At 44.8% G+C, this 13312-nt stretch overlaps 1 pseudogene; it reads left to right on the forward strand.

Moving 5' to 3' along the window:
• The first annotated feature begins 10108 nt into the window (after positions 1 to 10108).
• Gm45962 lies at positions 10109 to 13084 on the forward strand (annotated as a pseudogene).
• The last annotated feature ends 228 nt before the right edge of the window (positions 13085 to 13312 follow it).

The following is a 13312-nucleotide window of genomic DNA, read 5'->3' on the forward strand; positions in this document are numbered from 1 at the left end:
TTTTTTGTTTGTTTGTTTGTTGTTTGTTTGTTTTTTCAAGACAGGGTTTCTCTGTATATCCCTGGCTGTCCTGGAACTCACTTTGTAGACCAGGCTGGCCACAGACTCAGAAATCCACCTGCCTCTGCCTCCCAAGTGCTAGGATTAAAGGCATGTACCACCACGTCCGGCTTGAGTTCTTTATATATTTGATATTAGCCCCCTATAGGATTTAGGGTTGGTAAAGATCTTTTCCCAATCTGTTGGTTGTTGTTTTGTCTTATTGACAGTGTCCTTTGCCTTACAGAAGCTTTGCAATTTTATGAGGTCCCATTTGTCAATTCCTGATCTTACAGCACAAGTCATTGGTGTTCTGTTCAGGAATTTTTCCTCTGTATCCATATCTTCGAGGATCTTCCACACTTTCTTCCTCTATAAGTTTCAGTGTCTCTGGTTTTATGTGGAGTTCCTTGATCCACTTAGATTTGAGCTTTGTACAAGGAAATAAGAATGGATCAATTCACATTCTTCTGCCTGATAACCGCCAGTTAAGCCAGCACCATTTGTTGAAAATGCTGTCTTTTTTCCACTGGATGGTTTTAGCTCCCTTGTCAAAGATCAAGTGACCATAGTTGTGTGGGTTCATTTCTGGGTCTTCAATTCTATTTCATTGATCTACCTGTCTGTTGCTGTACCAGTACCACGCAGTTTTTATCACAATTGCTTGGTAGTACAGCTTGAGGTCAGGCATGGTGATTCCCCCAGAGGTTCTTTTATTGTTGAGAATAGTTTTTGCTATCCAAGGTTTTTTGTTATTCCAGATGAATTTGCAAATTGCCCTTTCTAACTCTGTGAAGAATTGAGTTGGAATTTTGATGGGGATTGCATTGAGTCTGTAGATTGCTTTTGGCAAGATAGCCATTTTTACTATATTAATCCTGCCAATCCATGAGCATGGGAGTTCTTTCCATCTTCTGATATCTTCTTCAGTTTCTTTCTTCAGAGACTTGAAGTTCTTGTAATATAGATCTTTCACTTAGAGTCATACTAAGGTATTTGATATTATTTGTGACCATTGTTAAGGGTGTCGTTTCCCTAATTCTTTCTCAGCCTATTTATCCTTTGAGAAGAGGAAGGCTACTGATTTGTTTGAGTTAATTTTATATCCAGCTACTTCACCGAAGCTGTTTATAAGGCTTAGGAGTTCTCTGGTGGAATTTTTAGGGTCACTTATATATACTATCATATCATCTGCAAATAGTGATAGTTTGACTTCTTCCTTTCCAGTTTGTATCCCCTTGATCTCCTTTTGTTGTCTAATTGCTCTGGCTAGGACTTCAAGTACTATATTGAATAGATAGGGAGAGAGTGTGCAGCCTTGTCTAGTCCCTGACTTTAGTGGAATTGCTTCAAGTTTCTCTCCATTTAGTTGGCTATTGCTTTGCTGTATATTTCTTTCATTATGTTTAGTAATGGGCCTTGAATTCCTGAACTTCCAAGACTTTTATCATGAAGGGGTGTTGGATTTTGTCAAATGCTTTCTCAGCATCTAATGAGACGATCACGTGGTTTTTGTCTTTGAGTTTGTTTATATAGCGGATTATGTTGGTGGATTTCTGTATATTGAACCATCCCTGCATCCCTGGGATGAAGCCTACTTGATCATGATGGATGATCGTTTTGATGTGTTCTTGGATTCGGTTTGCAAGGATTTTATTGAGTATTTTTGCATCGAAGTTCATAAGGGAAATTGGTCTGAAGTTCTCTTTCTTTGTTGGGTCTTTATGTCACTTAGGTATCAGAGTAATTGTGGCTTCATAGAATGAATTGGATAGAGTACTTTCTGTTTCAATTTGTGGAATAGTTTGAGGAGAATTTGGATTAGGTCTTTTTTAAAGATCTGATAGAACTCTGCACTAAACCCATCTGGTCCTGGGCTTTTTTTTGGGTTGGGAGACTATTCATGACTGCTTCTATTTCTTTAGGGAATATGGGACTGTTTAGATCATTAATCTGATCCTGATTTAACTTTGGTACCTGGTATCTGTCTAGAAATTTGTCCATATCATCCAGGTTTTCTAGATTTGTTGAGTATAGCCTTTTGTAGTAGGATCTGATGATGTTTTGAATTTCCTCAGGTTCTGTTGTTATGTCTCCCTTTTCATTTCTGATTTTGTTAATTAGGATGCTGTCCCTGTGCCCTCTCTTAGACTGGCTAAGGGTTTGTCTATCTTGTTGATTTTCTCAAAGAACCAGCTCCTGGTTTGGTTGATTCTTTGAATAGTTCTTTTGTTCCCACTTGGTTGATTTCAGTTCCAAGTTTGATTACTTCCTGCCGTCTACTCCTCTTGGGTGAATTTGCTTCCTTTTGTTCTAGAGCTTTTAGGTGTGCTGTCAAGCTACTAGTGTATGCTCTCTCTAGTTTCTTTTTGGAGGCACTCAGAGCTATGAGTTTCCCTCTTAGAAATGCTTTCATTGTGTCCCATAAGTTTGGGTATGTTGTGGTTTCATTTTCATTAAACTCTAAAAAGTCATTTATTTATTTATTTATTTATTTATTTATTTATTCCTTGACCAAGGTATCATTGAGTAGAATGTTATTCAGCTTCCACATGAATGTTGGCTTTCTATTATTTATGTTGTTAATGAAGATCAGCCTTAGTCCATGGTAATCTGATAGGATGCACGTGATAATTTCAATATTTTTGTATCTGTTGAGGCCTGTTTTGTGACTAATTATATAGTCAATTTTGGAGAAGGTACCATGAGGTGCTGAGAAGAAGGTATATCCTTTTGTTTTAGGATAAAATGTTCTGTAGATATCTGTTAAATCCATTTCTTTCATAATTTCTGTTAGTTTCAATGTGTCTCTGTTTAGTTTCTGTTTCCAGGATCTGTCCAATGATGAGAGTGGGGTGTTGAACTGTCCCATTATTATTGTGTCAGGTACAATGTGTGCTTTGAGCTTTACTAAAGTTTCGGGCTGCCCTTGCATTTGGAGCATAGATATTCAGAATTGAGACTTCATCTTGGCAGATTATACCTTTGATGGGTATGAAGTGCCCCTCCTTGTGTTTTTTGATAACTTTGGGTTGGAAGTCAATTTTATTCCATATTAGAATGGCTACTCCAGCTTGTTTCTTCAGACCATTTGCTTGGAAAATTGTTTTCCAGCCTTTCATTCTGAGGTAGTGTCTATCTTTTCCCCTGAGATGGGTTTCCTGTAAGCAGCAAAATGTTGGGTCTTGTTTGTGTAGCCAGTCTGTTAGTCTATGTCTTTTTATTGGGGAGTTGAGTCCATTGATATTAAGAGATATTAAGGAAAAGTAATTGTTGCTTTCTATTATTTTTGTTGTTAAAGTTAGCAATCTGTTCTTGTGGCTGTCTTAGGTTTGTTGAGGGATTACCTTCTTGCTTTTTCTAGGACGTGGCTTCTGTCCTTGTATTGGTTTTTTTTCTGTTATTATCCTTTGAAGGGCGGGATTTGTGGAGAGATATTGTGTGAATTTGGTTTTGTCATGGAATACCTTGGTTTCTCCATCTATGGCAATTGAGAGTTTTGCTGGGAATAGTAGCCTGGGCTGGCATTTGTATTCTCTTAGGGTCTATATAACATCTGTCCAGGATCTTCTGGCTTTCCTAGTCTTTGGTGAGAAGTCTGGTGTAATTCTAATAGGTCTGTCTTTATATGTTACTTGACCTTTTTCCCTTACTGCTTTTAATATTCTGTCTTTATTTAGTGCATTTGTTGTTCTGATTATTATGTGTCGGGAGGAATTTCTTTTCTGATCCAGTCTATCTGGAGTCCTGTTGCCTTCTTGTATGTTCACGGGCATCTCTTTCTTTAGGTTAGGGAAGTTTTCTTCTATAATTTTATTGAAGATATTTACTGGCCCCTTAAGTTGAAAATTCTTCATTCTCATCTACTCCTATTATCATAGGTTTGGTCTTCTCATTGTGTCCTGCATTTCCTGGATATTTTGAGTTAGGATTTTTTTTTTGGATTTTGCATTTTCTTTGATTGTTGTGTCAATGTTTTCTATGGAATCTTCTGTACCTGAGATTCTCTCTTCCATCTCTTGTATTCTGTTGCTGATGCTTGCATCTATGGTTCCTGATTTCTTTCCTAGGGTTTCTATTTCCAGAGTTGTCTTCCTTTGAGTTTTCTTTATTGTTTCTACTTCCATTTTTAGATCTTGGATGGTTTTTTTCAATTCCATTACCTGTGTGGTTGTGTTTTCCTGTAATTCTTTAAGGGATTTTTGTGTTTCCTCTTTAAGGACTTCTACTTGTTTAGCAGTGTTTTCCTGTAATTCTTTAAGGGCTTCCACCTGTTTGTCAGTGTTCTTATGTATTTAAGTGATTTATTAATGCCCTCCTTAAAATCGTCTACCACCATCATGAGATATGATTTTAAATCTAAGTCTTGCTTTTCGGGTGTGTTGGGGTATCCAGGACTCGCTGTGGTGGGCGTACTGGGTTCTGATGATGCCCAGTGGTCTTGGTTTCTGTTAGTAATATTCTTATATTCGCCTGGTAATATCTGGTAATCTCTGGTGTTAGATGTTCTAGATGTCTCTGGCTGGAGCTTGTTCCTCCTGTGATTCTGTTAGCCTCTATCAGCACTCCTAGGAGTTCAACTCTCACCTGCGCCCAGGTGGTCAGAGCACTCTCTTCAGGCAAGCTCTCCTCCTGCAGGGAAGGTGTCCAGAAGTCTGGAGCTCAGATCTACTTCCTGAGTCCTGGGGTCAGAGCCCTACCTGTAGGCTGACTCTCCTCTGGCAAGGAAGGTGCCTTGGGTTCTGGGTCTCAGCTCCATGTCCTGGTTGAGGAAGAAGGCCCGAAGGGACCCTGTCCAAGAAGCTCTGTTGCTTCTGCTGCCCACGTGCTCTCAAGTGACCCCAAGGTCCTGGGTTGCTAGGGGTCCTGCAGTGTGGAGAGTCCTCTTGGGTCCTTGGGGCCCTCTGCTGGGTTTGTGCGGAAGATGGTACATGGCTGGCCCCTACCAGAATGAATCCCAGCCTCTGGTCAGGCAGGGTTCCTTTGTCCCTGTTCCTGCTGGCACAAGACCTTCTGGGATTCTTTGTAACTGATGTTGCTTTCTACTCACCAGTGATCCCGAGGTACTGGATGTGCTAAGAGGCCTGCGGCGTGGAGAGTCTTCTGGGAACCTTGGAGTTCACACGGAAGATTGGCGCACCACTACTCAGCTATTAAAATCAATGATTCCATGAAATTCATAGGCAAATGGATGGAACTTGAAAATATCATCCTGAGTGAGGTAACCCAGTCACAAAAGAGCACACATGGTATGTACTCACTGATAAGTGGATATTAGCCAAAAAGAAGCTTGGAATACCCATGATACAACCCACAGACCATATGAAACTCAAGAAAAAAGAGGATCACACCAAAGAGTAATTCTGAGTAAGCTACAGTCCTACTCAGTAAGGAGAAAAGAATAATCTCTATGAAGGAGAGAGAGAGGGGGAGAGAGGGGGAGAGGGAGGAGGGGGAGAGGGGGAGAGGGAGGAGAGAGAGAGGGAGAGGGAAGAGAGGGAGGGGGAGAGAGGGAGAGGGAAGAGGGAGAAGGAGGAGAGGGAGAGGGGGAGAGGGGGAGAGGGAGGAGAGAGAGAGGGAGAGGGAGGAGAGAGAGGGGGAGAGAGGGAGAGGGAAGAGCGAGAGGGAGGAGAGGGAGAGGGGGAGAGGGGGGAGAAGGGAAGAGGGGAGAGGGAGGAGAAGGGAAGAGGGAAGAGGGGAGAGGGGGGAGAGGGGAGGGAAAAAGGGGGACCAGTTCAGTTATGGGAGGAGATAGGGGAGAAGTTCAGAGGGTTGGAAATTTGAAAGTAGCAGTCGGGGAGGGAAAACTGGGGGTGTTCACTAGAAAGTAACAGATGCCAAAGACCCAAGAGGTTCCCAGGACCCAACAGGGAAGACATTAGCCAAAATACTAAACAAATAGGAGATAGAATCTGTAGAGACAATATGCAGTGGAAAGGCATGGCCCCCAGTTGAGGGATAGGGCCACCCACCCACCTAAAAATATAAATTCAGAGTTCCTCATGTCAAAAGGAAATTCAGGGACAAAGTGTGGAGCAGAAACTGAAGGAAAGGCCATCTAGTGACTGCCCTACCTAAGGATCCATCCCATCTCCTGACACCAAACCCAGACACTATTGCTTATGCCAAGAAGTACTTGCTGACCAGAGCCGGGTTATAGCTGTCCCCTGTGAGGCTCTGCCAGAGCTGGACCAATACAGATGCAGATGTACACAGCCAAACATTGGACTGAATGTGGGGATACCAATGAGGAAGTTAGGGCAAGGACTGTAGGAGCTGAAGGGGTTTGCAACTTCATAGGAAGAGCAACAATATCAACTAAGCAGGCCCCCCAAAGCTCCCAGGGACTAAACCCATCCAAAGAGTATACAGGGGAAACCCATGGCTCCAGCTGAATATGTAGCAGAGGATTGCCTTGTCTAGCATCACGGGGGGGGGGAGGGGGGAAGTCCCTTGGTCCTGTGGAGGCTTGATGACATGGGATAGGGGAACGTGTCCAGAAGTCTGGACAGGGCCAGGGCCAGGGCCAGGGCCGCTGAGGCAGGCATGAGCAAGTAGGTGGGGAAGCACCCTCATAGAGGCAGGGGTGAAGGAGTCATGGATAGAGGGTTTATGGAGGGGAAACTGTGAAGGGGGATAACATTTGAAATGTAAATAAATAAAATAACCAATTTTTAAAAAAGAAAAGAAAACTTAGAGTGTGGATGCAAAAGAAATCACACAAAAACACAACCCAAGTTCAAGATACGGCCACTAGTTCTGGCCCAAGGCTAAGGGAGATCCCCTACCCCCAGCATGATCCTGTTCCTGAGAAACAACAAGAGTCATTCTTAGCTGGGGAAACCCTGATAAACACATAGGATGGCAGGTCTAACACAGCAGAGGCTATCTCACTGTATGCTCAGTGACTATGGTGGATGTGGGGTGCCTTTGGTGGGAGCCCATGGGGTAATGTTGGAGAACAAGCATGGCCAGCATCCAGAAATAGTCCACCCTGCACCTGGTGCTGTGCCTGTGTGGTGGCATCCTCCAGCAGCCCCTCTGCTAGCTTCTCAAGTTCACAACAGTAGCACAATGACACCGTGGTGCTCACAAGTGCTGCCCGTGCCTGCACCGCTGTGTGCTGAACTGCAGCAAGAAGAATCGTGGCCATATTCATACAGGAGCAACTTGTATCCCAAGAAACTCAAATAAATGTGGGAACATTTGGGGTCCAGCACACCCAGGATCAATTTTTTTTTCGACTGAAGTAGAAGGACTTAGGAAATGATGAGTGTAAGTGATGGGCCAGTGAGATGGCTCAGTGTATAGGCGCCTGCTGCCACTTTCAAGACCTGAGTCTGATAGATAGCATTGACATTGTACAAGAGAAACACATTACTCAAGTTGTATTCTGATCTCCAGACCTGTGCTTTGACAAATGTGCACATATATGTATGCATATTTGTAATATGTATATATACAGTATGTGTATTGCAATGCCCAATTGTAATGCATCACTTGAGAATATGAAAAAAAGACTTTAAATCTTATTTCAAGCAGATATACACAGCAGGGCCCTTCTCAGGAGCATCAAAAATGTTGAAAAGAAGGGAATACTTCACATAAAAATGTGAAAAGAAACAAAGCAAAACCACATGTAAATTTGCATTGTTGTGTGAGATGTTCACACGAGTCTGCTACAAACGGCTCTGCCGTGATGAGCCCAGGTGAGGTGGACACTGGTGGGCTGACGAAATGCCATCTGTGTAAGACCTGATTACAGAGGGTCTACTGCCTGGCCGAGTCACAGCATTGAGGAAGTCAGAGCCTGGTGTCTGAGCGGGACAGTGCCCCTGCCTGTGGGGCTGCTGAAATGTTACCACATCATAACTACAGCCCTTCCTCCAGGGCCACACCCCGATTCCAATCCCTTTAGACAAGCTCTGTAGCTCTGCCCTCAAGCAGAGTTGCAGGCTCTGAGAGGAGATGCCATGACCTTTACCTTCACAGCCTTGCTCCATCTCAGTGAGATATGAGAGGGAGGAGGGATACTGAGGTCTGGAAATGATCAGAGCCTGTAGCTCAGCACTTACCCATCAGGAAAGCCCAGAGTCTCAGGCAGTTCTGCACAGGGGAGGACTTGCTCAGCCTTAGGGACAAATCTCTTACAAAGAACTCTCTTCCAGGACTGACTCTGAGGCTCTGGATCCCAGTGCTGACAGGTGAGTGTCTGCGGCTGTCCTGAAATGCTCTTCTCGTCACATCCAGGAGCCAGGCCTGGGGCCGTGACAGTGTTATTCTTGGGGTGGCTGGAAGGCCATGGGGCTAAGTGCAGCAATCTGAGGATGAGTGTCCTGTCCTTGCTGCTCAGAAACCACATAGTATGTGGTGTATGTGAGGATCCAGGACTTTTTAGAACTTTGACATAGAGCATGGGTGACAGTTGGACCCAAAATACAGAATGCAAGGCTGACAGTGCTAGCCGAGCCCAAGGTGTGCAATAGAAGATAATTCTTCATGAAGCCTTCTGTTACTCTGCATCAGCTTCAGCATAATCCACTAGAGCTCAGGGAGTCTGGAAGGTCAGAGAGAGAGAGGAAGGATACCAGGAGAACACGGCCCCCAGAATCAACTAAGCAGGTATCATAAGGGCTCACAGAGCCTGCATGGGTATGCCCTAGGCCTGCTGCATACATGCTGTGGCTGTTTTGAATAGTTTTGGACTTTGTTTGCTTGCTTGGTTTTTTTTTTTTTTTTTGTTTGCTTGTTTGTCTGTTTTTTGTTGTTGTTTGGTTGTTTGATTGGTTAGTTGGTTGGTTTTTGGTGTGTGTGGAGGTTTCACTGTGTAGTCATGGTTTTCTGCCCTGGAACTCACTCTATAGACCAGGCTGGCCTGCAAATCAGACTTCCACCTGCCTCTGACTCCTGAGTGCTCAAATTAAATTAGGGTGCAGCAATCACCTGGCTTGCTTCAGGCTCTTGTTCAGACAACAGCAGGAGTGGGAATGTCTCTGATGCTTGTATGTACACATGGGATCTTTTGGCTTCTAGTGGCTTGCCCTGTCCAGTATTTAGTATGTGGGTATGTGCCTAGTGTTCTTGCATTTTGTTATGCCATGTTCAGTTGATATCACTGAAAAGCCTTCTTTTCTCTGAAAGGACACAGAGGAACAGTGAATCTGAGGGAGAGGGGAGGATTGTGTAATATTAGGAAGGAGGGAAGGATGGGAGGCTATCTTCCAGTGTGTTGGATAACAGAAGAATAAATCAAAAAGAAAAAAGCAACATCCACTGTGGGTCATTCTCTGTGCTACTTTCAAACACACCCATGTGTTTCTCTCATTCTTCTATGTAGAGACCCTCCAAACCAGCCATCAAGGCTGATCTGGGATCCCTTACAGAAGAGCCGTGACCTCTGGTGTCAGGGGAACCTGGATGCAGAAATAAATTTTCTGCACAATGAGAGAAGCCAAAAAACCTGGAGCACACAGACCCTCCAACAGCCTGGGGACAATGGCAAGTTCTTCATCCTTTCTGTAACAGGAGATCACGCAGGACAATATCACTGTTATTGTTACAGCTCAGCTGGTTGGTCAAAGCACAAAGCCAAAGGTGACAGTCAGATTCTCAATCCCAGGATCTGCTCTCAGGAGTATTTCCCTCTCACAGAGTGGTCCTAGAGAACATTGTGACAGTGTGAGAACTTGTATCAAACTGCCTCCTTCTTTCCTAGGAACCTATGACTACTCTGAACTCAGACTGTCAGTACTACCCAGCCCTGTGGTGACAGTGGGAAGGAACATAACACTCCAGTTTGCCTCACAAAGACACTATGATAAATTTATTCTCACCAAGGAAGATCAGAAGTTCACCAGCTCACTGGACACACAGTACATACCTTTAGTGGACAATACCAAGCCCTGTTTGTTACTGGACCCATGATCCCCAGCCACAGAAGGACATTCAGATATTATGGTCACTACAAGCATATCCCACAATTGTGGTCAGTATCCAGTGAGCTCCAACAAATACTCATCTCAGGTAAGTCCCCACTGTCATTCTTCAATCATTTTCTGAGACCCTAAGCCCTTTGCCCAAGGCCTGTCCCTCTGCCGAGTTGAAGAAAGAGGACTACATGGAAAGCCTGCGTCCTCAATCCCAGTCCTGCTTGGAAGAAGCTGTGACATGGGCTGGGCAGGATGGGAGGACAAAGATTTTTGGTAAGATCCACACCTCAGTCCACAGCTGTCGCCTTCCCTATAGAAGTGTCCAAGAAGCCCTCTCTTCTGACTCACTAGGGCCATATCCTGGACCCTGGAATGAGCCTCACCCTGCAGTGTTGCTCTGACATCAACTATGATGGATTTGCTCTGTACAAGGTGGGAGGAGCTGACATCATGCAGCACCCTAGCCAGCAGAACGACAGTGGCCTTTCCATGACCAACTTCACACTGGGCTATATGAGCTGCTCCACTGGAGGCCAATGCAGACACTATGGTGCTCACAACCTCTCCTGTGAGTGGTCATCCTCCAGTGACTCCCTGGACATCCTCATCACAGGTGAGGAACTCAACAGATTCAATCAGGTGCCTAACCTCTGCTCATGCTGTCATGGGGGATCCCTGGAGCTGAGGACTGGGATGAAGGACAGAGATCTTGGGGAGGAACGGAGGCAGAGACAGATCAGCAGATGAGCTCAGTCAGATAAAAGAGACTGAATCCCATGTTCTCAGGGTGGAATCATGTGTGGTTTGAGCTCAAAACAAGGAAGCCAGCCTCTCATCAATCCCTCTTCTCTTTAAGAAATGTTCATGGCACTCCCTTCCTCTCAGTGAAGCCTAACTCCACAGTATACTCAGGAGAGAACATGAACCCGCTGTGTTGGTCAGTATACACTGCGGACGGACGCTTTCATTCTGTCCAAGGAGGGATTAGTCCAGCAACCCCTTCGACTAACATCAAAGTCCCATGATCAGGTAGAATTCTCCATGAGTGCTGTGACCTCCACCCTCTCAGGCACCTACAGGTGCTGTGGTTCTCAAGACTCATCTCTCTACCTGTTGTCATATGCCAGTGCCCCTGTGGAGCTCACAGTCTTAGGTGACGTGATCTTGACATCTCAGAGTGACTTGCAAATCAAAGCTTAGGAGACCTCTTGATTTGACTGGGAATAAGTGGACAATACGACTGGTTAGTCAGAAGGAACATTCCACAACCCAGGACTGGATGCCAGCAATGATCCTCCATGCAATGTTCTCTCGGTCCTTAGGGAGCTTACAGGACAGCCAACAGGAAGAAGATCCTCTTCTTGTTCTGTTTCCTAGGATCCATTGAAGTCTCCAGCTGGCCACCACAAAGGCCCATCCCCCAGACTATAAGGATCAAGAACCTCTTTGTAGGGAATGTGCTGCAAACACAGGTAGCCTAACAAACAGCCCTTGTTAATCATACTTCTCATTTCTCAGTCACTTCAGCTTGTGAGTATGAGAGATCAACAAATATCCCAAAAGAGAAACCAGAGGCTGGGGCTTAACTATTTAGCCTCACACTGGGTGATGCATCAGGTGGGCAAGGTTGTGAGCAAAGAACTCAGACAGTCACCTCTCCATAATGCCCCTAAAAATCCAAACATCTCACCTGCATCGAGTCAGGCCCAAGAGGGCCAATAAAGATTCTATTGGAATGTAGACCCAGAGAGGTAACAGCTATTTCTGGGCTTGACACAGCGGATTCTGCAGATCCTACTTGGATAATCCCTTCCATTTCTGGGTTGCTGGTTCTCTGAGTATAAATGGGAGAACCTGGTTCACATGTCTAAGATGTTTTCTGTGCTGGGGGTGGCTGTGACCTCTCCTGACAGAGGAAGTCTCCAGAACCAGATTCTGCAGTGGGTCTGGCCCACTGGTGATACCATCTGCTGATGCGTGGCAAGTGTGTGTCGAATGCCGTGGCACGGGATCCAGGCTCCTTCGGTCTACCTCACGGGGCATAATTCTAAGATTCTCTATGAGTTCTGTGACCTCCACACTTAGAACCATCTTCAGGAGCTATAGATATCTCCACCCATCTCTATACCTGTTGTTATAGAGTAGTGACCCTCTGGAGTTTGTTGTCCCAGGTGAGATGATCCAGATCTTTCTGAGCTGAAGGGGTGACTCAGCATTCTCCACTTACAACAATTATTAGCCACAACAGAGACTAAAATGCTGCAGAATGTCAGTCAGATGGGTAATTTACCCCGTGATGGTGGGGGACAAGCTGAATCACACTAGGGATGCTCAGTACACTCCCTGTTAATGGAATCCAGTGATTTCATGTAGTTTGAAAGAGCATCTTGGGGAGGCCACAGAAAGATATAGAATCCTAAGCAGGAACTGAGTCCCAGTGTCAACATTTTATCCAGGCCTCAAATAGTATCCACAGGACCCCATTCAGATCCTTACTCTCAGTGCAGCCAGGGCCCATGGTGCCTCCAAGAGAGGGCGTAGCTTTGGTGTAATAATTACAAACCCTGCTATACCTTCCTTCTGTTCAAAACAGATTCAAATCCATAGCTTAACCCTATCACTTGGAGTTCTCCATAAGAACTACACCAAAACTATGATCATGTTGAGGAAAATAAAGCCCAACAGTGGAAACTGAAAGTTTGCAATCTTTCCCTTCAGCGTGAGAGAGAGGAAACGTGACTGTACAATTCAGCCTTTGTTGGAGAGGTGACAGCTAAGAATGTCTTCTGCTAGGCCTCGGTACACCTGTCTGAAAAAAGAGAAGGATTGGGGGTTGGACCTCCAGGGAACCACTACCACTGACTGACCCTTGAGTATTCTAAAGTGATGGGAGACCTTCACCACTCTCTTATCACAGTGGAACACAACCTGTTGTTGCAATTACTATTATTTGTAAAGCCAAGAAAAGTAAGAGTTAGATGTGTCAGTCTTAGGATCTATGCTTAATGTGAGTTAGCCATGATATATGAGGAACTCTTAGGTAAAAGCCCAGTGGCTTACCATCTACTCTCTTTTCTGTTTTACACACACACACACACACACACACACACACACACACACACGCCCAGTGGCTTACCATCTACTCTCTTTTCTGTTTTACACACACACACACACACACACACACACACACACACGCACGCACGCACGCACGCACGCACGCACGCGGGCGCACACACACATCACATCACAAGAATAGTCAGATCAAGTGAGAAATGGAACAGTTTGAATGTGACAAAGGAACCAACACTCGCTAAAAACTACACTGAGAATCTGAGACTGCACAA

This window comes from Mus musculus, chromosome 10, assembly GCF_000001635.26.
Source record: "Mus musculus strain C57BL/6J chromosome 10, GRCm38.p6 C57BL/6J".
Taxonomy (NCBI): domain Eukaryota; kingdom Metazoa; phylum Chordata; class Mammalia; order Rodentia; family Muridae; genus Mus; species Mus musculus.